Here is a 21,637-nt window from a genome sequence, read left to right on the forward strand (position 1 = left end):
AGTGTCCTTGTGACTCCTTGCCTTCCTACACCAATGGACAGCTGGTTTGTCATGTACAGTGATGTCAACAGTGTGGGTTAAATTCATCCACTTTTCCTGAAGAAGCGTTATATGCGAAACATTGACTTCTCCACCTCCTGATGCTGCCTGGCTTGCTGTGTTCTTCCAGCCTCCTGTTTGTCTACTTTGGATTCCATTATCCGCAGTTCAAAGTTTGGGAGAAGATTTGTAGCTCGGGTGCTCATTGTTGTGGTTCTGTTCGCCAAGCTGGGAATTTGTGTTGCAGACATTTTGTCCCCTGTCTAGGTGACATCCTCAGTGCTTGGGAGCCTCCTGTGAAGCGCTTCTGTGATGTTTCCTCCGGCATTTATAGTGATTTGTACCTGCCGCTTCTGGTTGTCAGTTCCTGCTGTCCGCTGCAGTGGCCGGTATGTTGGGTCCAGGTCGATGTGCTTATTGATTGAATCTGTGGATGAGTGCCATATCTCTAGGAATTCCCTCTTGGCTTGCCAAACAGAGAACAGCCAGGGAATTCCTAGAGGCATGGCACTCATCCACAGATTCAATCAATAAGCACATCGACCTGGACCCAATATACCTGCCACTTGCAGCGGACAGCTGGAACTGACAACCGGAAGCAGTAGATACAAATCACTATAAATGCTGGAGGAAACATCACAGAAGTGCTTCACAGGAGGCTCCCAAGCACTGAGGATGTCACCTAGACAGGGGACGAAATGTCTGCAACACAAATTCCCAGCTCGGGGAACAGAACCACAACATCATCCACAGTTCTTTTTGGTCTCAAACTCGATTCCTGCACTGACTCCATGAATCTCACCTTCTTAATCTCTCCACTCATTTGAGGCATGGTGACTCTCAAATTACAGCACCACCAGTCATCTCTCTCTCTCTCTCTAATGGGAGAGCAGCCACATGGTTTGGTAACACAATAGTAACTTTACCTTCACACCAAGTGACCCATGATCCAATTGGATAATGCTCAACTGTCAGCCAAACAATCTTTTCTTTTTCTACTTTTTCAATATTTCTACATCTGGAACAGAGACATGTTCAAATAAAATGACAGAAAAAAATAGTTTTTGGAAGCCCCATCTCAGTTGGCTGGTTTGCATATGGAAAAGGATTCTGGGTAATCCAAGATGGAGGACAGAAATAAATTTCTGGCTGTAACAGCTGCTCCTTTTATTGAGGTATTTTAGGTGATTTCCTCGAATTCCAGGAGCAGCAATTACTGTTTTATATGCTGTTGCATTGTTTTGGAACTTTGGGGAAAAAAAAAGTCAAAACAACAGCAGTTTTAAAAGGGAGAAGAACAGACAAAGGCAGCACATGGTGAGGTCATTGCAGGAGAGAGAGAGAGAGAGAGAGAGAGAAAACGAACCTGCACAGTTACTGCCTTTGCTGTCTGAATTCATGTATTGCTGGACATCGGAGTTCATCTGGGAAAATTAATGAACAGTGAAATTACAGGGCAACTTTTTCACACAGTGGGTGGTACGTGTATGGAATAAGCTGCCAGAGGATGTGGTGGAGGCTGGTACAATTGCAACATTTAAGAGGCATTTGGATGGGTATATGAATAGGAAGGGTTTGGAGAGATATGAGCCACCTGCTGGCAGGTGGGACTAGATTGGTTTGGGATATCTGGTTGGCATGGACGGGTTGGACCAAAAAGTCTGTTTCCATGCTGTACATCTCTATGACTCTATGAGTGATGCCAACAATGTGGTTCAATTCCCACACCGGTTGAGGTTACTATGTAAGACTGTCCTTCTCAACTTCTGAGATGTGGTAACTTGCAGGTTCAACCACCACCAATTGTCTTTTTCTCTAAAGGGAGAGTGGGATAACGGGATAATGGTGACTTTACCTTTGATATTTCCCCAGAGCTACCCAAAGAGACCTCTCGCCTCAGTGATGTTTCTCCTTCTCTGAAGCCTCGCTGCAGGGGTCAAACAGTCCCGTTAACTCATGGGAGATCCTGGCTTGTGACTGACCACAGCAGGGTCCTAGAGAACACTCTTCAATTCCTGATGATTCCAGGCCAATCCTGTAGGGTTGGCGACCTGGGAGTGTGAAAAGATGAACTGCCCTCGGGGGGAGCCAACATGGGTTCAAAAAGGCTAAAGATACTTGGGAACATCACCTCCTGCAAATTCCCCTCCAAGCCACTCACCATTTTGATTTGAAAATACACCACCATTCCTTCAGTGTTGTTGGGTCAAAATCCCGAAACTCCCTCCCTAACGCCTATGTCAAGTGGACCGCAGTCATTTAATAAGGCACCTTCTCACGGGCAATTAGGGATGGGCAATAAATGCTGGCCTAACCAAGCCAGATCCTGTAATAAATTATTCAATAAAGAATGCTTTCTTATGTAAAGTATTCATTCAATTCTGTAAGAGGAGGATGAAAATTTAAAAATCATACTGCAGAATTGCATGACAATGTTGATAAGACGGAATAAATCTCTGATAAAGAAACAACAGTGCTGTTTCTGTTTAAGCTCAAAGAAAGGGCAGCTCAGGCCCATTCAGCATGTAATGCTTTCTGACGGGTAATATCGTGTGGGATGGAAATCCACCCACACACATGCTCACTCTAACTCACCGAGGCCAATAATGCCTAGGACATTAAAAACCTCCCAGTCTCCACTGTTTGCTGAACATGTGCAATTGTACGTTTAAATATCTGGTTGAAAATTCAGCAGTCCCCTTTAGTTTATTGACAAAAGGGAATTCTAGCAGAAATTGGACAATGCATTTTAATAAATTAAATTAAAATGTGTAAATAGATTGTGGCCATTCAAAACAAACCATGACCAACTTAACACAAATCGGTCCTCTTGCTCCACGTTAGTATTTCCTGAACGTGATGCAGTTTTATTGGCTCAGGTTAGGCACTTTTTAAAAATTTGTTTGTGTCACTGGCTATTGCTAATTTCCCTGGAACTGAGTTGTTTGCAAAGCCACATCAAAGGTAGTTTTGAATCAACTACAGTCTAGGGGGCTAGACTCATATGGTGACCAGACCAAGTAAAGATGCAGATTTACTTCATAAAAAGCATTAGCTAACTAAATAGGTTCTTTTTTGATTATTATTCATTCACAGGATGAGGGCATTGCAGGCCAGGTCAGCATTTACCATCCAACCCAGAGGGCAGTTAAGAGTCAACCATATTATTGTGGGTCTGGAGTCACGTGTAGTCCAGCCCAGGTAAGGATGGCAGTTTCCTTCCCTGAAGGACATTAGTGAACATTTTATGACAAAATTGGTCACTGTTAGGCTAGCCTTTCATTCCATGTCTGTGCTGCGTACGTGTTTCATCACCTGTTCTGATGAGATTTGAACCTATATCTCCAGAGATTACTAATCCAATAACCTTTCCAGACAGCACTACCTCCCACTGTGTGAGCCAGGTAAATCCTGTAGTGATGATTTGGGGGGGTGTACAATGGCTTTTGAACTAGGAGAAGGCCAAAGGGCCTGTTTCCACACTGTAAGTAATCTAATCTAAAATTAAAAATCACACAAAGCCAGGTTATAACCGAACAGGTTTACTTGCATTCCAAATAAACCTGTTGGATTATAACCTGGCGTTGTGTGATTTTTAACTCTATCTGATATCAGTCTTTCTATTTCCAGAATTTTAAAACAGAATTTAAGTTCAAATTTGAACACAAGACAGGAGCAAAAAACACAAATTTAGGCGTGAAAACAGCGAAGAATGCTGAAAACATATTCCTTTTTATTTAAGTACATTTGAGACTGTTCCCCAGCTGAGGAGGATTTCTCAAGCTCATTCTTCTATCTAAAAGCCAAACTGATTGACACTTGTCTGAATCCTTCTATTTTGCCTCACTTTTTAATCACACTCTGGGGGCATATTTTGCAGGGATTGTTCTCCCACCACCACCATCCCCCCACCTCGATTTTCTTTGTGCTATCAATGGAGCAGCCTTAAAGTCAATCCTGCTTTCCAGACCTAGTAATTATCTCATCTTTTTTTTGAGATGATGACCTTCTTTGTGAAAGGGAAGTATTTAATTATGGTTAGCTCTCGTCTTTTTCTGCCAATCACGTTGACAATGCAATAAATTGTTGTCTCTACTTTTTGATAATTGTATATCGTGGTGATTATAAAAATGTGACCTCTTCGTAGAGTCCCTGTGGATTAGTGGGAGTTGAAGATAGCTGCACACTCACGTCCTGTGCAGTCACAGAATCACTGAGACAGACAACACAGACAGAGGCTGTTCAGTACATCAGACTTGTGCTAGCTTTCTGAAGGAGTACTCAGACTGTACTCCTGCTTTCTGTCTGTAATCCTTTACCTTGCTCGTTCTCTGTAAGTGGCCAGGTCCCTGCTGAAGGTGCTTTCACAATCAGCTCTTTCAGAATATTTCCGATCCCCATAATTCTCTAAGTGAACGGCTTCTCCTCATCTCCTCTCCAGTCACCTTTAGATCAGCTTTGTCACATTGTGCATGACTTTGCTACATGTAAATTAATAAAACTAAAAATAAATATGGAAACTTTAACCATGTTAGTTTACTACATGCTCAAATGATGCCTGGAACCTGGGATAGTTCCAGACTCTGTTTCTGTCAGGCATCCTGTCTCTGTTCCAGAGGGTGTGTCTGTCCAAGACCCTGTGTCTGTTAGTGAGTCTGTATCTGTCAGTGATCTTGTTAATGTCTGGGATCCTGTGTCTGTTAGTAAGTCTGTATCTGTCAGGAACCCTGTCACCGTCTGGGATCCTGTGTCTGTTAGTGAGTCTGTATCTGTCTGGGATCTTGTTAATGTCTGGGATCCTGTGTCTGTTAGTAAGTCTGTATCTGTCAGTGATCTTGTTACTGTCTGGGATCCTGTGTCTGTTAGTGAGTCTGTATCTGTCAGTGATCTTGTTACTGTCTGGGATCCTGTGTCTGTTAGTGAGTCTGTATCTGTCAGGAACCCTGTCACCGTCTGGGATCCTCTGTCTGTTAGTGAGTGTGTATCTGTCAGGAATTCTGTTACTGTCTGGGATCCTGTGCCTGTTAGTAAATCTGTATTTGTCTGGGACCCTGTAACTGTCTGGGACCCTGTGCCTGTTAGTGAGTCTGTATCTGTCAGCGACCCTGTTACTGTCTGGGATCCTGTGGCTGTTAGTGAGTCTGTATCTGTCAGGAACCCTGTCACCGTCTGGGATCCTCTGTCTGTTAGTGAGTGTGTATCTGTCAGGAACCCTGTTACTGTCTGGGATCCTGTGGTTGTTAGTGAGTCTGTAACTGTCTGAGACCCTGTTACTGTCTGGGATCCTGTGGCTGTTAGTGAGTCTGTATCTGTCAGGAACCCTGTTAATGTCAGGATCCCTGTGCCTGTTAGTGAGTCTGTATCTGTCAGCGACCCTGTTACTGTCTGGGATCCTGTGGCTGTTAGTGAGTGTGTATCTGTCAGGAACCCTGTCACCGTCTGGGATCCTCTGTCTGTTAGTGAGTGTGTATCTGTCAGGAACCCTGTTACTGTCTGGGATCCTGTGGTTGTTAGTGAGTCTGTAACTGTCTGAGACCCTGTTACTGTCTGGGATCCTGTGGTTGTTAGTGAGTCTGTAACTGTCTGAGACCCTGTTACTGTCTGGGATCCTGTGGCTGTTAGTGAGTCTGTATCTGTAAGGAACCCTGTTACTGTCAGGATCCCTGTGCCTGTTAGTGAGTCTGTATCTGTCCTGGACCCTGTCACTGTCAGGATCCCTGTGTCTGTTAGTGAATCTGTATCTATCTCAGACCCTGTTAATGCCAAGATTCCTGTGCCTGTTAGTAAGTCCGTATCTGCCTGGGAACTGTGCCTGCCTAAGATTTATGTATGGCCATGAGCTCACCTTAATCCATGTGTCCTTGCCTGTCCATGAGCCTGTGTCTATCTGCATCCATCCAGCTGACTGAGTCACACTGTTTCCCAAACCAAGTGAACTGATGAAGGGGAAGTTTGAAATCATGGCTATTGGTTCATGCTATAAAATCTATTCACTGACTATAGTTCCCATGGAAGGGAACTGTCTGAGGTTGAACCACACCAACTGCATCTTTAGTGTGTTTTTCCCCAAAATAAGCTTCCACCCATATACTCACTCCATCATCAGGAATGCCTACTGCCTCCTCTGTTACTGACCCTGCACCAACTCATCTACTGCTGAAACCCTCACCGCATTTTATTCAATTTCTAGGCTTTGCCGATGCTGCCTATATGCCTCCAATCTCACATGAGTTCATACTCATCTGAAACTACTGTCCATATCTTTGTTCTTACTCACACGTGGGATGTGGGTGTTGCTGGCTGGGCCCAGCATTTATTACCCATTCCTAGTTGCTCCTTGAGAAGGTGGTGGTGAGCTGCCTTCTTGAACCGCAGCAGTTCACACGCTGGAGGTTGACTCACAATGCTATTGGGGAGGGAATTCCAGGATTCTCACCCAGCGACAGTGAAGGAACGGTTATATATTTCCTAGTCAGGTTGGTGAGTGACTTAGAGTCATAGTGTCATACAGCATAGAAACAGACTCTTTGGTGCAACTCATCCATATTGACCAATCCCAATTTGACCTAGTCCCATTTGCCAGCATTTGACCCACATCCCTTTAAACTCTTCCTATTCGTATACCCATCCAGATGCCTTTTAAATATTGCAATTGTACCCATCTCCACCACTTTCTCTGGCAGCTCACTCCATACACACACCACCCTCTGTATGAAAACATTACCCTCTCAGGTCCTTTTTTAAATCTTTCTCTCTTCACATTAAACCTATGCCCTCTAGTGTTGGACTCCCCTACCCTTGGAAAAAGATGTAGCAGGGGGTGGTGTTCCCATGTATCTGCTGCCCTTGTCCTTCTCGATGGAAGTGGCTCTGGGTTTGGAAGGTGCTGTTTCAGGATCTTTTGGTGAATTTCTGCAGTGCATCTTGTAGAAAGTACATATTGCTGCTACTGAGTGTTGGTGATGGAGGGAGTGGATGTTTGTGGATGCAATGCCAATCAGGTGGGCTGCTTTGTCCTGGATGGTATCAAGCTTCCTGAGTATTGATGGAGCTGCACCCATCCAGGGCAAGTGGGGAGTATTCCATTACACTCCTGATGTGGTTAAAAATCACACAACACCAGGTTAGAGTCCAACAGGTTTAATTGGAAGCGTTAGCTTTCGGAGCTCCGCTCCTTCATCAGGTATCAAGGCTAGTGCTTCCAATTAAACCTGTTGGACTATAACCTGGTGTTGTGTGATTTTTAACTTTGTACACCCCAGTCCAACACCGGCATCTCCACGTCATGACTCTTGACATGTGCCTTGTAGATAATGGACAGGCTTTGGGGAGTCAGGAGGTAAGTTATTTGTTGCAATATTCCTACCCTCTGACCTGCTCTTGTAGTCACTGTGTTTATATGTTGAGTTGAGTTTCTGGTCAATGGAAGGCACTGCCTGGAAATGTGGTGGAAGAATTCAAGAGGTTGTTAGATGGCAATTGGGATAGAAATATGGACATGGGGAAAAGGCAGGAGATTGGCACAGGGTAATAGATTGGTGCAGGCACAATGGGCTGAATGGACTCCTCCAGTGCTGCAACCACTCTGTAATTTTAAAGTTGAGGTGTTGTCAGAGCAGGAGTTGGTATAATTCCCAGAGAACACAGCAATGCTGTGTGATTAAGTTGTGGTGACCCTAACTACTCGCTGTGTAAAAACGATTTTCTCACATCACCCTTCTCTTTTGTTTGCACATCATTTTAAATCTTTGCCTTCTTGTTCGTGTCTCTTTTATGAGCAAAAACAGCTTTTCCCTATCGACTCTGTCTGTCCAGCCCACTTAAGATTTTGAAAATCTATCAGCTCTCCTCTAAGCCTCTTTCTCTCCATGGAAAACAGTCTCATTTTGTATTTTATGTAAAACATTTTCCCTCATGTCGTCGCTGATACTTTCGCAGCCATTTTGAGAGTAGAGTCTGGAGATGCTTTCTCCACAATCCTGGGAGTCTAGGATTCAAGGATAGTCTAAAAAATTAGAGGCAGACCCTTCTAGTATGAAAATTTAAAAAAAACTTCTACACACAAAGAGTGGTCAATGTTTGGAGGAGCAAATTATTGCAGATGCTGGCATCTGAACTGAAGACAACAAATGCTGGCGATCACAGTGGGTCAGGCAGCATCTCCAACATGTGCTGTTTTCAGTCAAAGTTTGAAACTCTCATTCACAGCCTGCAATTAATGCTAGATAAATTGTTCATGTTCAAACGTACTGGTTGATTTTTGTGAAACAAAATACAAAGAGCTATGGGGCCAAGGTGGAAATGTGAAGTTGTAGATCAATCTAATTTAATTGATTTAATTGAATGGTCGCACATGTTTGAGGGGCTAAATGTTTTCTACTGTTTCTATGTTCCTTACCTTTGGGCTAATTCCCATAAACTCCATATTTATTAAGGATCTGCGTGCCTCCACAAATACAGGCTTGGAGGATTACTGCCATGGTAATGCAGCATGTACTCCCTTTCTGTTCCAGGAAGGTAGGAATATAAAATAATGAAATCGGATTTCTATGATGCAGTGAATAGATGCCACAATATTAGTCAACTAGAAAGAAAGAACTTGTATTACAGAGTCAGAGAGTCCTAGAGTCAGACAGCATGGAAACAAACCCTTTGGTCCAACTAGTCCATGTCGACTATGTTCCCAAACTAAACTAATCTTCTATCTACCTGCACTTGGCCCATTTCATTCCAAATCTTTTCTATTTGTGAACTTATCCAAATGTCTTTCAAATGTTGTAACTGTACCCTCATTCACACACAAACCACTCTCTGTGTATAAAAGTTGCCCCTTGTGTCTTTTTAAAATCTTTACCCTCTCACTTTAAGAATATGCCCCCTAGTCTTGAAATCCCCACCCTAGGGTAAACACATCTGCCAGTCACCTTATCTGTACCCCTCAATGAGTCACACCTCAATGTAACATGGTGTCTTTCACTACCTCAGGACTGGTGCATTGCATAGCCAATGAAGTAGTGTTTTTCTTCTTACAATCCAAGGAAATGTGGAGGCAATTTCCCCACAGGAAGCTCCAACAATCAGCAGTGTTGTTGAAGCAGTCATACTGATCAAGATGCCAAGAGAAAACTCCCAGCTCCTCTTCAAATAATGTAGTTGTACCTTTCCGTCCACCTGAAGGAGTCTTAGCTTAATGTGCTATCTGAAAGTTGGCACCTCTAACAGTGCAGCTCTCCCTCAGAGCTACACCTATGAGTGTCAGTCTGGATTCTGCACTCAAAATCTCTACCATGGGCTGCAGTCCACAGCATTCTCAATCACAACGTTACCAACCAAACTAATCACCTTTATAATATTGTTCCTCAGCTTTCTAAGACTAGTGAAAGGACACTTTTAGGGAAAAAAAAGTCACGATGGCAGTAAACAGAACTGAGTAGCAACATGGGTGGCATGGTGGCTAGCACTGCTGCCTCACAGCACCAGTGTCCCAGGTTCGATTCCAACCTCGGGCTGTGTGGAGTTTGCACATTCTCCCTGTGTCTGCATGGGTTTCCTCCCACAGTCCAAAGATGTGCAGGTTAGGTGAATTGGCCATGCTAAACTGCCCATAGTGTTAGGTGCATTCGTCAGAGGGAAATGAATTTGGTTGGGTTACTCTTCGGAGGGTCAGTGTGGACTTGTTGGGCCAAAGGGCCTGTTTCCACACTGTAGGTAATCTAATCTTGAGTTGAGTACTTGTTGAAAGATGACAACATCCACCTTATGTAGTACAAGTCAATCTCATCCATTTTTACCGAAACAGGTACTAATAAACCACAATTATCCCAGATAAACATTATTATGGGTGTTATTACTGGACAATACTTAATGTGCTTACGTTGTTTTATTACATTCACCATTTATTAAGAGGTGCACATTAAATACATCTCTTACAACCTTCAAACACCTTCTCAAAACCCTGCTGAAATTGCCACCTTAACATTCACTCCCTCCACCACAGTGGCAGCAGTATGTGCCATCTACACGATGCATTACTCCTTCAACAGCAACTTCCAAATCCAGTGACTCCACCACTCAAAGGAATAAGGGCAGCAAGCAGAGACTCCCTTCCAAGCCAGACACCATCCAGGTTGGAAGATTTGAGTTATTAAGGAAGAGTGGATAGGCTGGGACTTTGTTCACTGGAGGGTAGGAGATTGAGAGGTGACCTTATAGAGATTTATGAAATCACGAGGGGTTTAGACAGAGTCAATAGTAGCTGCCTTTTCCCTCTTGTGGGGGATTTCAAGACGAGGGGACACATTTTTAAGGTGAGAGGAGAGAGATTTTAAAAAAGAGATGAAGGGCCACATTTTTTACACCGAGGGTGGTTCTCGTGTGGAATGAAATTCCTGAGGAAATGGCGGATGTGGACACGGTTACAACATTTAAAAGACACTTAGACAAGTGTATGAATAGGAAAGCTTTGGAGGAATATGGGCCAGGAGCAGGGAGGTGGGACTCGTTTAGTTTGGGATTACGTTTGGCATGGACTGGTTGGACCGAAGGATCTGTTTCCATGCTCTATGACTCTACGATTTTCTGACATCGCTGACCCTTCACTGGCGTCAGATTGAAATCTTGGAACTCCGTCCTGAACAGCACAGTGGCTGTTCCCAAGCCCCACAAACTGTTGTGTCTTCAGAAGGTGGTTCACCTTCTCAGAGCCAATTAAGATTGCCAGCAACACCCACATCTAGCGAATGAATCAAATAAAAACCCTCAATTACCTCTTAAGTATGAGCAATGTGTGGAACTTTATCACACCCCCATCCGCCCACCTAAACCTGCTGTCATTTTAAGATGCTTTGTAATGCTGCTCTGTCATCAGGAGGCTGTTCAGGTGTAAACTGCTGTTAAATGGATCAATGCCAAATCCATGTCATTGAAATGCCTGAAGTATTCACACTAATAATTGCCTGCATAATTTACCATTTGTACATTCTTAAGCAGAACAAACATCCTTTGTTGACTAAAACTCAAGATTAAGATGATTAGTGCAATTGGAGACTTTCTCCTTCAGTTCTCAGTCTTGAAGGCAGTTCCGACCCACACACCACAATGGCTGAGGGGTAGGAGGCGGGTACACACTGAGGATCAATTGAACAAGTTGGGACTGTTCTCCCTGGAGAGAAGGAGGCACGGTGGAGATTTAATAGAAGATAATAAAATCATGAGTGGGCTGGACACAGTCGAGAGGGAGAAGCTGTTCCTGCTCATACAAGCACCAAGAGGAGACAGATTTAAAGTGATGTGCGACCGCAGCAAAGGTGAGAAAAACCTTTTTCACCCAGTGAGTTGTTAGGGTTTGGAATACACTGCCTAGACATATGGAGGAGGCAGGTTCAACTGAGGCACTTGAGAGGATGTTGGATAATTAGGCAAAAAGTGTGGTGCTGGAAAAGCACAGCTGGTGAGGCAGCATCCTGGAGGAGCAGGAGAGAGAACATTTTGAGCATAAGCTCTTTATCAGGAATGACATTGGATAATTAGTTGGAGAGTAACAGTGTGCGAGGGTACTAAGAAAGGGCTGCAATTTGTCCCTGGATAATGATGCTCGTATGAAGAGACTTGATGGGCTGAGTGGCCTCCTTCTGTGCTGTAACAGTTTTGTGCTGCTGCAGTTTGGAGCTAGGAATAAAGGTGGTGGGGGTTTCAAGTTCTTCCCATCATGTGGCTGACTGGCGATCTGTCCTGCTCTTTCTGCATACCGTTGATGTGTGTGAAAAGGATCTACAGGTTGATCCTCAATCTCTTCACTCAAGTTATGGACACACACCTTCCTTGACCATAAGGTCCTGGGGTAGGACTCGAGCTCACTATCTGAGGTAGTGGCTCAGGTGCAGCACCACTACGCTCTATTCCACAAAATTTTAACAACAAGAAAAGCGCCAGTCCAGTTTGTTTCATTAAGATTTGTGACTTCATTCTTTAAGACCAAAAGGCCCTCAATAATAAAATGGGACACAGGTCTGACTTGTGCATTGTGTGGGTTTAGCAAAACCTTCTACAGTGCCTTTCCTTTGAGCTAAAGGCCAACATTGCCTCTGACCTGCAGAACTTGGATTACAGTTTTTTTGTGATTCATGGAGAGGACTCCCAAATCTTGGACTAACATTAATGGGGGCCTGTTAGATTAGATTACAGTATGGAAACAGGCCCTTCGGCCCAACAAGTCCACACTGACCCGCCGAAGCGTAACCCACCCATTCCCGTATATTTACCCCTTTACCTAACACTACGGGCAATTTAGCATGGCCAATTCACCTGACCTGCACATCTTTGGACTGTGGGAGGAAACCGGAGCACCTGGAGGAAACCCACGCAGACACGGGGAGAATGTGCAAACTCCACACAGTCAGTCACCTGAGTCGGGAATTGAACCCGGGTCTCTGGTGCTGTGAGGTAGCAGTGCTAACCACTGTGCCACCGTCTGTTAGCGGCAGACAATGGGTTGTGTGTAATAACAGATCATGTGATAATAAGGCCTGGCATGTGGGGTAAGAACATAGGAGAGATCAAGTCCTAATGTTGTTGAACTTGATATTGAATCTGCAAGGCTGAAGGGTTCCCAAGCGGAAAATGAGATATTGTTCTTCCAGCTCACACTGCAGCAAGCCTGAGACAGAGATGTTGGCCAGGGAACAGGGTGGGATGTTCTTGTGTCAGGCAACTGGAAGCTCAGGGTCTTTTTTGCAGGCAGAACGTGGATGCTCTGCGAAGTGGTTACCCAGCCTATGCTTTATTTCCCCAATGCAGAGGAGACCACATTGTGAGCAGCAAATGTAGATGACTAGATGGTGGGAAGTGTGGGCGGCACGGTGGCACAGTGGTTAGCATTGCTGCCTCACAGCGCCTGAGACCCGGGTTCGATTCCCGACTCAGGCGACTGACTGTGTGGAGTTTGCACGTTCTCCCCGTGTCTGCGTGGGTTTCCTCCGGGTGCTCCGGTTTCCTCCCACAGTCCAAAGTTGTGCAGGTCAGGTGAACTGGCCATGCTAAATTGCCCGTAGTGTTAGGTAAGGGGTAAATGTAGGGGTATGGGTGGGTTGCGCTTCGGTGGGTCGGTGTGGACTTGTTGGGCTGAAGGGCCTGTTTCCACACTGTAAGTAATCTAATCTAATCTTATGAAGTGCTGCTTCACCTGAAAGGTATATTTGACCCTCAGATAGTGAGGAGGGAGGAAGTGAATGGATCAGTGTTACACCTTCTGTGGTCATAGGGGAAGGTGCTGTGAGGCTCTGGAGGTTTGTTGGGAGTGAAGGAGGATTGGACCAAGATGTCTCAGAGGGAATGGTCTGCAAAAATACTTCCAGTTGCCTGGCATGTCAAAACACCATCGTGTTCCCTGCCTAACATCGCTGTCTCAGGCTTGTTGCAATACTCCAGCGAAGCTCAGTGCAAACTGGAAGAACACCACTTCATTTTCCCCTTGGGGACCCTGCAACCTACTGGATTTAAAATAGAGTTCAATAATTTCAGGGCTCAGGCACCATTGCCCATGCTTTGTCCTACTCCCACACATCAGGCCTTGACATCACATGGGCTGCTACCACACACTACCCATTGTTAGCCATCAATAATCCCTGGTAGCAGCTATTTATTCTCCCAGACTGACCTTGACCTTTGTCTGTCCAACTGATTTTCTCTCTTGGCTTTATCTCCATCATTCTCTAACTACCCCCCTCCTCCCACATCCCCACCACCACCACCATCACCATCACCCCATCTGTACATAAACCATCCCTTTCCCCAGCTACCATCAGTTCTGAGGAAGGGTCACTGGACCCGAAACATTTAACTCTGATTTCTCTCCACGGATGTTCTCAGACCTGCTGAGATTTTCCAGCAATTTCTGGTTTTGTTTCAGATTTCCAGCATCCACAGTTTTTTTTTGTCTAATGTTTATTTGCAATCACAAACAAACACAGAAATTGTTGGAAAAGCTCAGCAGGTCGGGCAGAGTCTGTGGAGAGAAATCAGAGTAAACGCTTTGGGACTAGTGTCCCTTCCTCAGAATTCCTACCCTCCCTTCAGAACTTTATTTACAATCACCCATTTCCTCTCTACTGATCTGCAGCATGAATCTTGCTCATCCAGGCATCTCTGACAAGCCTTTCATGGATTGTCCAAACATTGACTGAACCAAAATCCAGTGCATTGTCCTCTCCCTTTGGGAATGGTTTCCCAGTTTCCAAACTTCAGGAACTTGAGCTCAACCAGAACCCTACAGCCTAGCTCACACCACATCCAGTTTACCCATTGTCCCTCAGCTTGAAAATCTGTGTAGGCACTGCCTCGACTTTAAAATCCTCAGTCGAGAGCGTGGTGCTGGAAAAGCACAGAAGGTCAGGCAGCATCCGAGAAGCAGGAGAATCGACGTTTTGGGCATAAGCCCTTCCTCAGAGGCTTATGCCTGAAACATTGATTCTCCTGCTCCTCGGATGCTGCCTGACCTGCTGCGCTTTCCCAGCACCACACTCTCAACTCTGATCTCCAGCATCTGCAGGCCTCATTTCTTTTTAAAATCCTCACCCTTGATTTCAAATCTCTCCCTAGTCTCAGGCGCTCCCTATCTCTGTGATCATCCGTACATCTTTATATTCCTCCAATCCTCTTACAAGCCTCAATTTTAATCACTCAGCCATTTCTTTGTTTTGCTTTCAGTTACCAAGACTCCGATTCCCATTCTAAAAGTCTCCACCGCTATCCTTCATTCTTTTAAGATTATTCTTTAAACTTACCCTCTTGACTGTCTACTCTGGTATCTCCTTATAGTGGGTGTCATTGCCTTTGTTTTAATTAATGCCCCAGTGATAGGCTCAGTGACCATTTCCCAGACTCTCTCAATCTGGCAAGTGTGTATCATGTGGCCATCAACAATTTGCATTTATGTAACAATCCAAGGCCTTTGATAGGAGGGTAATCAGATCATTTTCACATTGAGTCATAATAGGTCAGATGATCAAAAGCTTGGTCAAAGAACCACATCTTTAACAAGTGTCTTAAAGGAGGAGAGAGAGAATGAACTGGAGAGGCGGAGGGATTTAGGGACCCAATTCCAGAGGTTAAGGTGCAGGTAGCTGAAGGAATGGCCACCTTTGCTGGAGCAATGAAAATTAAGGATTTACAGGATTACAGATCGGAATCAAGATCAAGATTAAGGGTGGCACAGTGGCTCAGTGGCTAGCACCGCCGCCTCACAGTGGCAGGGATCCGGGTTCGATTCCAGCCTTGGGTGCCTGTGTGTGAGGTTTGCACGTTCTCCCCGTGTCTGTGTGGGTTTCCTCCCACAGTCCAAAGAGCAGGTTAGGTGAGTTTTTTATGTTAAATTGCCCATAGTGTTCAGGGATGTATCGGTTAGGTACATTAGTTAAGGACAAATGTAGAGTAATGGGGTGGGGGAATGGGACTGGGTGGGTTAGTCTTTGGAGAGTTGTTGTGAACTTGTTGAGCCTAATTGCCTGTTTCCACACTGTAGGGATTCTATTCTAAGATCTCTGCTTACAATCAAATATCTGTCTTCTGGTCAACCAGCCTTTGTTTCTGGAGACAGCTGTAAGCATAAGGCAGTTAATATGCCTGGGAGAATCCCACTGCATCAATCAACATGATGAACAAAAGACAACAGACAGGAAAGAGTGTAATCAGAGTTGAACTCCTTCATCACTGCTTGAAGCACACTGAAGCACAATGAGACTTTATCTTTTCAGAAATTAAGGTATTTGTGAAGGTTTTTGTCGAGGATATTTTGGCACACACTGAAGCTGTCTCCTGTTATCACTCTCAATACCCATCAGTCCTGCTCCTCCCATTCTGCCACTCTCAGCCACAAATGAGCTGTCATTTCAAGCATTCGAATTTGTGATTGAAATATTCAACTTGAGGACTCTCATTTAGAGGGACACAAACAATCATCAGCAAAAAGCGCAACCACATTAGGTGAGAGATAGCTAAAACTGTAGTACTCTCCCAAAAACTGTAGTTTGCATGAATTTCAGTAAAGTCTATGACCATGTCCCACACAGAATGGTTGTCAAAAAGGTATGGAATCCAATGCAAATTGGCAAACTGGCTTAAAAATTGTAAGCTGGAGGCAAAGGGTGATAAATTCCATAGAACTCCTAGAGTGTGGAAACAGGCCCTTCTGCCCAACACGTCCACACCAACTCTCCGAAGATTAACCCAATTCCCCTGACTAATGCACCTAACCTATACATCCCTGAACACTATGGGCAATTCAGCATAGCCAATTCACTCAACCTGGACATCTTTGGATTGTGGGAGGAAACCAGAGCAAACCCACGCTGACATGGGGAGAATGTACAAACTCCTCACAGGCAGTTGAACCTGGGTCCCTGGCGCTGTGAGGCAGTCATGATAACCTATGAGCCACCGTGCTGGGCATGTTTGTGACTGGAAGCCTTTGACCAGCAGTGGACCACAGGGATTTGTGCTGGGACTCTTACTGTTTGCTATGTGCAATAACGACTTGGATGTGAATGTAGAATGTATAATTAGTCAGTTTGCAGATGACATAAAAATTGATGGTGTTGTTGATAGTAAGGAGGATGGTCTCAGGCTACAGTCTGATATTGATTGGGCTGAGCAATGGCAATAGAATTGATTCCTGACAAGTGAGAGGTCAGAGAGTCATAGAGATGTACTGCACGGAAACAGACCCTTCGGTCCAACTCTTCCATGCCAACCAGATATCATAAAATAATCAAATCCCATTTGTCAGCAATTGGACCATATCCCTCTAAATCCTTCCTATTCATATATCCATCAGATGCCTTTTAAATGTTGTAATTGTACCAGCCTCCGCCACTTCCTCTGGCAGCTCATTCCATACATGTACCACCCTCTGTGTGAAAAACTGCCCCTGAGGTCCTTTTTATACCTTTCCCTTCTCACCCTAAACCTATGCCCTCTAGCTCTGGACTCCTCCGCCCCAGGGAAAAGACCTTGTCTATTTACCCTCTCCAAGCCCCTCATGATTTTGTAAACCTCTATACGGTCACCCCTCAGCCTCCGACCCTCCAGGAAAACAGCCCCAGCTTATTCAGCCTCTCCCAATGGCTCAGTGATGATTTTGGGAATGATAATAAGGGAAGGATATACACAGTGTATCTCTCATCCCTTGGTAGTACTGAGGAACAAAGGGACCTTGGTGTATAAGTCCATAGATTCCTGAAGGTGTCATCACAGGTAGACAAGGAGGTGAAGAAGGCTTATGGGATGCTTGTCTTCATTAGCTGAGGTACAGAACATAGGAGCAAGGAATTCTTGTCACAAAACAAGGTGGAATGGTGGCTCAGTGGTTAGCACTACTGCCTTACAGCACTAGGGACCTCAGTTCGATTCCACCCTTGGTCACTGTCTGCATGGGTTTCCTCCCACATTTCAAGATGCACAGGCCAGGTGAATTGGAGTAAATATAGGGTAAGGGGTATATAGGGTCTGGATGGGTTACTCTTCAGAGGGTCAGTGTGGACTTGTTGCGCTGAAGGGACTGTTTCCATACTGTAGGGAATCTAATCCAATCAAATAAAACATTGTTAAGATCCAAATGGAATACTGGGTGTGTTTGTGGTTGCTACACAATTGGAAGGATTGATTGCACTGGAGAGGATGCAGTGGACATTCACCAGCATGTTGCCTGCCTCAGTTATGAGGTGAGTCTGGATAGGCTGAGTTTGTTTTCCCTGAAGTAGAGGAGATTGGGGGGTATCTGACTGAGACAGGATAGTGAAGAAGGCATTTGGTATGCTTGCCTTTATTGGTCAGTACATTGGAGTTGGGAGGTCATGTTGCAGATGTGTGGGACATTGGTTAGGCCACTTTTGGAATACTTTGTTCAATTCTGGTCTCTCTGCTATAGGAGAGATGTTGTGAAACTTGAAAAGGTTTTGAAAAGATTTACAAGGATGTTGCCAGGGTTGGAGGGTTTGACCTACAGGGAGAGGCTGAATAGGTTGGCGTCATTTTCCCTGGAGCGTCAGAGGCTGAGGAGTGACTGTAGAGAGGTTTATAAAATCATGAGACACATGTACAGGGTAAATAGACAAGATCTTTTCCCTGGGGTAGGGAAATCCAAAATTAGAAGATATTGTTTTAAGGTGAGAGGGGAAAGATTTAAAAGGGACATGAGGAGCAACTTTTTCATGCAGACGGTGGTGCATGTATGGAATGAGCTGCCAGAGGAAATGGTGGAGGCTGGTACAATTGCAACATTTAAAAGGCATCTGGATAGGTAAATTAATAGGAAGGGTTTGGAGGGATATGGGCCAAGTGTTAGAAAATGGGATTAGATTAATTGATATCTGATTGGCATGGATGAGTTGAACCAAAGGATCTGTTTTGGTGCTTTCATCTCTGTGACTCTATTTCCAAAAAAATGAGAGTCATAAACAGAATAGATTATGACAATCTATTCTCCATGGCTGACGTGTCTAAGACCAGATGGGATAAGGTTAAGGTGAGAGGTAAGTGGTTGAGAGGAGATCTGAGAGAAAAGAGTTTTGCCCAGAGGGTGGTGGAAGTATGGAATGTGCTGCCTGAGAGGGCGGTGGAGACAGGAACCCCCATAACATTTAGGAAACACCTGGCTGAGCAATTAAAATGCCAGGCCACAGTCCACTCATGCCAATTGCAGGTAAATGGGATTAATGCAGTTTGATGTTTGCTGGTCAGCATTGGTATGATGGGCCAAAGGGCCTGTTTTTATGCTGTATAACTGCATGTCTTGATGACTGTATGACCCCCAAGACGAGTACAGAGTAAAGATCTCTCTACTCTTGTCAATGGAAAGTAAAGCTCCCTTTACTCTTTTAAACAGAAAGTAAAGCATCTGTCAAGATTGTCCCCATCAAAAACACTCCGCGGACAGCGTGGTTAGATGCAGAGTAAAACTTACTCCACACTGTCTGCTCCAAATGCTCTGTGAACAGTTACAGCACATGGTTATATAAGGAATAAAGCTCCCTCAGCACTGTCCGCATCAAACACTCCCTGGGCAGTTGCATTATGGGTTTATACACAGAGTATTGCTGGAATTTTTTGAGGATGTAACTCTGAAGATGGACGCGAGAGATCCAGCAGATGTAGTGTACCTGGACTTTCAGAAAGCTTTTGATAAACTCCCACATAGGAGGTTAATGAGCAAAATTAGGGCGCATGGTATTGGGGGCAAAGTACTAACTTGGATTGAAAGTTGGTTGGCTGACAGGAAACAAAGAATAGTGATAAACGGCTCCATTTCGGAATGGAAGGCAGTGACCAGTGGGGTACTGCAGAGATCAGTATTGGGACCGCAGTTTTTTACAATATATATTAATGATATAGAAGATGGTATTAGTAATAACATTAACAAATTTGCTGATGATACTAAGCAGGGTGAAATGTGAGGAGGATGTTAGGAGATTACAGGGTGACTTGGACAGGCTAGGTGAGTGGATAGATACATGGCAGATGCAGTTTAATGTGCATAAATGTATGGTTATCCACTTTGTTGGCAAGAACAGGAAGGCAGATTACTACCTAAATGGAATCAATTTAGGTAAAGGGGCAGTACAAAGAGATAAGTCAATGAAGGTAAGCATGCAGGTACAGCAGGTAGTGTAGAAGGCTAATAGCATGCTGGCCTTCATAACAAGAGGAATTGAGTATAGAGGCAAAGAGGTTCTTCTGCAGCTGTTCAGGGCCCTGATGAGACCACACCTGGAGTATTGTGTGCAGTTCTGGTCTCCAAATTTGAGGAAAGACATTCTGGCTATTGAGGGAGTGCAGCATAGGTTCACGAGGTCAATTCCTGGAATGGCGGGACTACCTTATGCTGAAAGACTGGAGCGACTGGGCTTGTATACCCTTGAGTTTAGAAGACTGAGAGGGGATCTGATTGAGACATATAAGATTACTAAAGGATTGGACACTCTGGAGGCAGGAAACATGTTTCCGCTGATGGGTGAGTGCCGAACCAGAGGACACAGCTTAAAAATACGAGGTAGACCATTCAGGACAGAGATGAGGAGAAACCTCTTCACCCAGAGAGTGGTGGCTGTGTGGAATGCTCTGCCCCAGAGGGCAGTGGAGGCCCAGTCTCTGGGTTCATTTAAGAAAGAGTTGGATAGAGCTCTCAAGGATAGTGGAATCAAGGGTTATGGAGATAAGGCAGGAACAGGATACTGATTAAGGATGATCAGCCATGATCATATTGAATGGTGGTGCAGGCTCGAAGGGCAGAATGGCCTACTCCTGCACCTATTGTCTATTGTCTATTCTCTGCACTTTTAAGTTGCAAGTAAAGCTACTCAATACTGTCCCCATCAAACATTCCCAGGACAGTTACAGCACAGGGTAAGTACAGAGTAAAACTCTCTCTGTAATGTCTCATCAAATACTCCTAAGACAGTTACAGTACAAGGTTGGTACGGAGTAAAACTCACTGTACAATCTTTCATCAAACACTCCTAGGACAATTACAGCACAGAGTTAGTACAGAGCAAAATTCACTCTATAACGTTTCATCAAACACTCCCAAGACAGTTACAACACAAAGTGACTACAGAGCAAAACTCACTCTATAACGTTTCATCAAACACTTCCAGAGCAGGTACAGTACTGGGTTAGTTACAGAGTAAAACATCCCCTACACTTTTATTCTGCAAGTAAAACCTCCTTGACTCTACTCAACTGAATGTCCCCTGACACTGTCCCCCTCAAACACTCCCAGGGCAAGTAGGTCACATGGTACAATGTGATTTTTTTTTACTTGCAAAGTAATGCTCTCTCTACTTTATTAAGCTTAAGTAAAGTTCCCTCTATTGTGTTCCCCTCAAACACACCCAGGACTGGGGTAGCATGCAGTTTCACACAGATTAAAGCCCTCTCTCCCTCTTTTAAACTAAATAAAGCGCTTTGTACATTGTCCCTATCAAACACTCCAGGACAAGTACAGTAAAAGATTAGATGCAAAGTGAAGCTTCCTCTACACTGCTGTTATAAAACTTGTTTTGCATTTCCTCCACCAGTTAACAGAAAGAGCAATATTTCATCCAAATAGTTTGGGGATTTGAACCCAAGAGACAGAGGAAATAGGGCAGCTCCTGGCACACTGAAGCCCTCAGCATCCTTCTTTACAAAAACAAATGTCTTGGGTTTCCATTCTCATTCAAACCATCAAGAATAAAAAGAGATTGATAGGGTTTGGGAGAGGATTTGTAGCTCGGGTGCTCATTGTTGTGGTGCTGTTCGCCGAGCTGGGAATTTGTGTTGCAGACGTTTCGTCCCCTGTCTAAGTGACATCCTCAGTGCTTGGGAGCCTCCTGTGAAGCGCTTCTGTGATGTTTCCTCCGGCATTTATAGTGATTTGTCTCTGCCGCTTCTGGTTGTCAGTTCCTGCTGTCCGCTACAGTGGCCGGTATATTGGGTCCAGGTCGATGTGCTTATTGATTGAATCTGTGGATGAGTGCCATATCTCTAGGAATTCCCTGAATGTTCTCTGTTTGGCTTGTCCTATAATAGTAGTGTTGTCCCAGTCGAACTCAGGGTAGACTGAGAG

The 21,637-nt window shown here is 44.5% G+C and overlaps 1 protein-coding gene and 1 long non-coding RNA gene across 2 annotated transcripts in view; one reads left to right on the top strand and one right to left on the bottom strand.

Annotated features, from left to right (window-relative positions):
- Positions 1–21,637, bottom strand: part of LOC132823489 (calcium/calmodulin-dependent protein kinase type II subunit alpha) — a 240,250-nt gene that overhangs the window by 148,253 nt on the left and 70,360 nt on the right. The window lies entirely within an intron of this gene.
- LOC132823490 (uncharacterized) overlaps positions 11,112–21,637 on the top strand; it is a 38,074-nt gene continuing 27,548 nt past the window's right edge. Inside the window, exon 1 of the long non-coding RNA XR_009645553.1 lies at positions 11,112–11,345. This is a non-coding gene — a long non-coding RNA (uncharacterized LOC132823490). The remainder of the gene's footprint in view (positions 11,346–21,637) is intronic.

The sequence above is a fragment of the Hemiscyllium ocellatum genome, chromosome 16 (genome assembly GCF_020745735.1).
Source record: "Hemiscyllium ocellatum isolate sHemOce1 chromosome 16, sHemOce1.pat.X.cur, whole genome shotgun sequence".
Classification (NCBI taxonomy): domain Eukaryota; kingdom Metazoa; phylum Chordata; class Chondrichthyes; order Orectolobiformes; family Hemiscylliidae; genus Hemiscyllium; species Hemiscyllium ocellatum.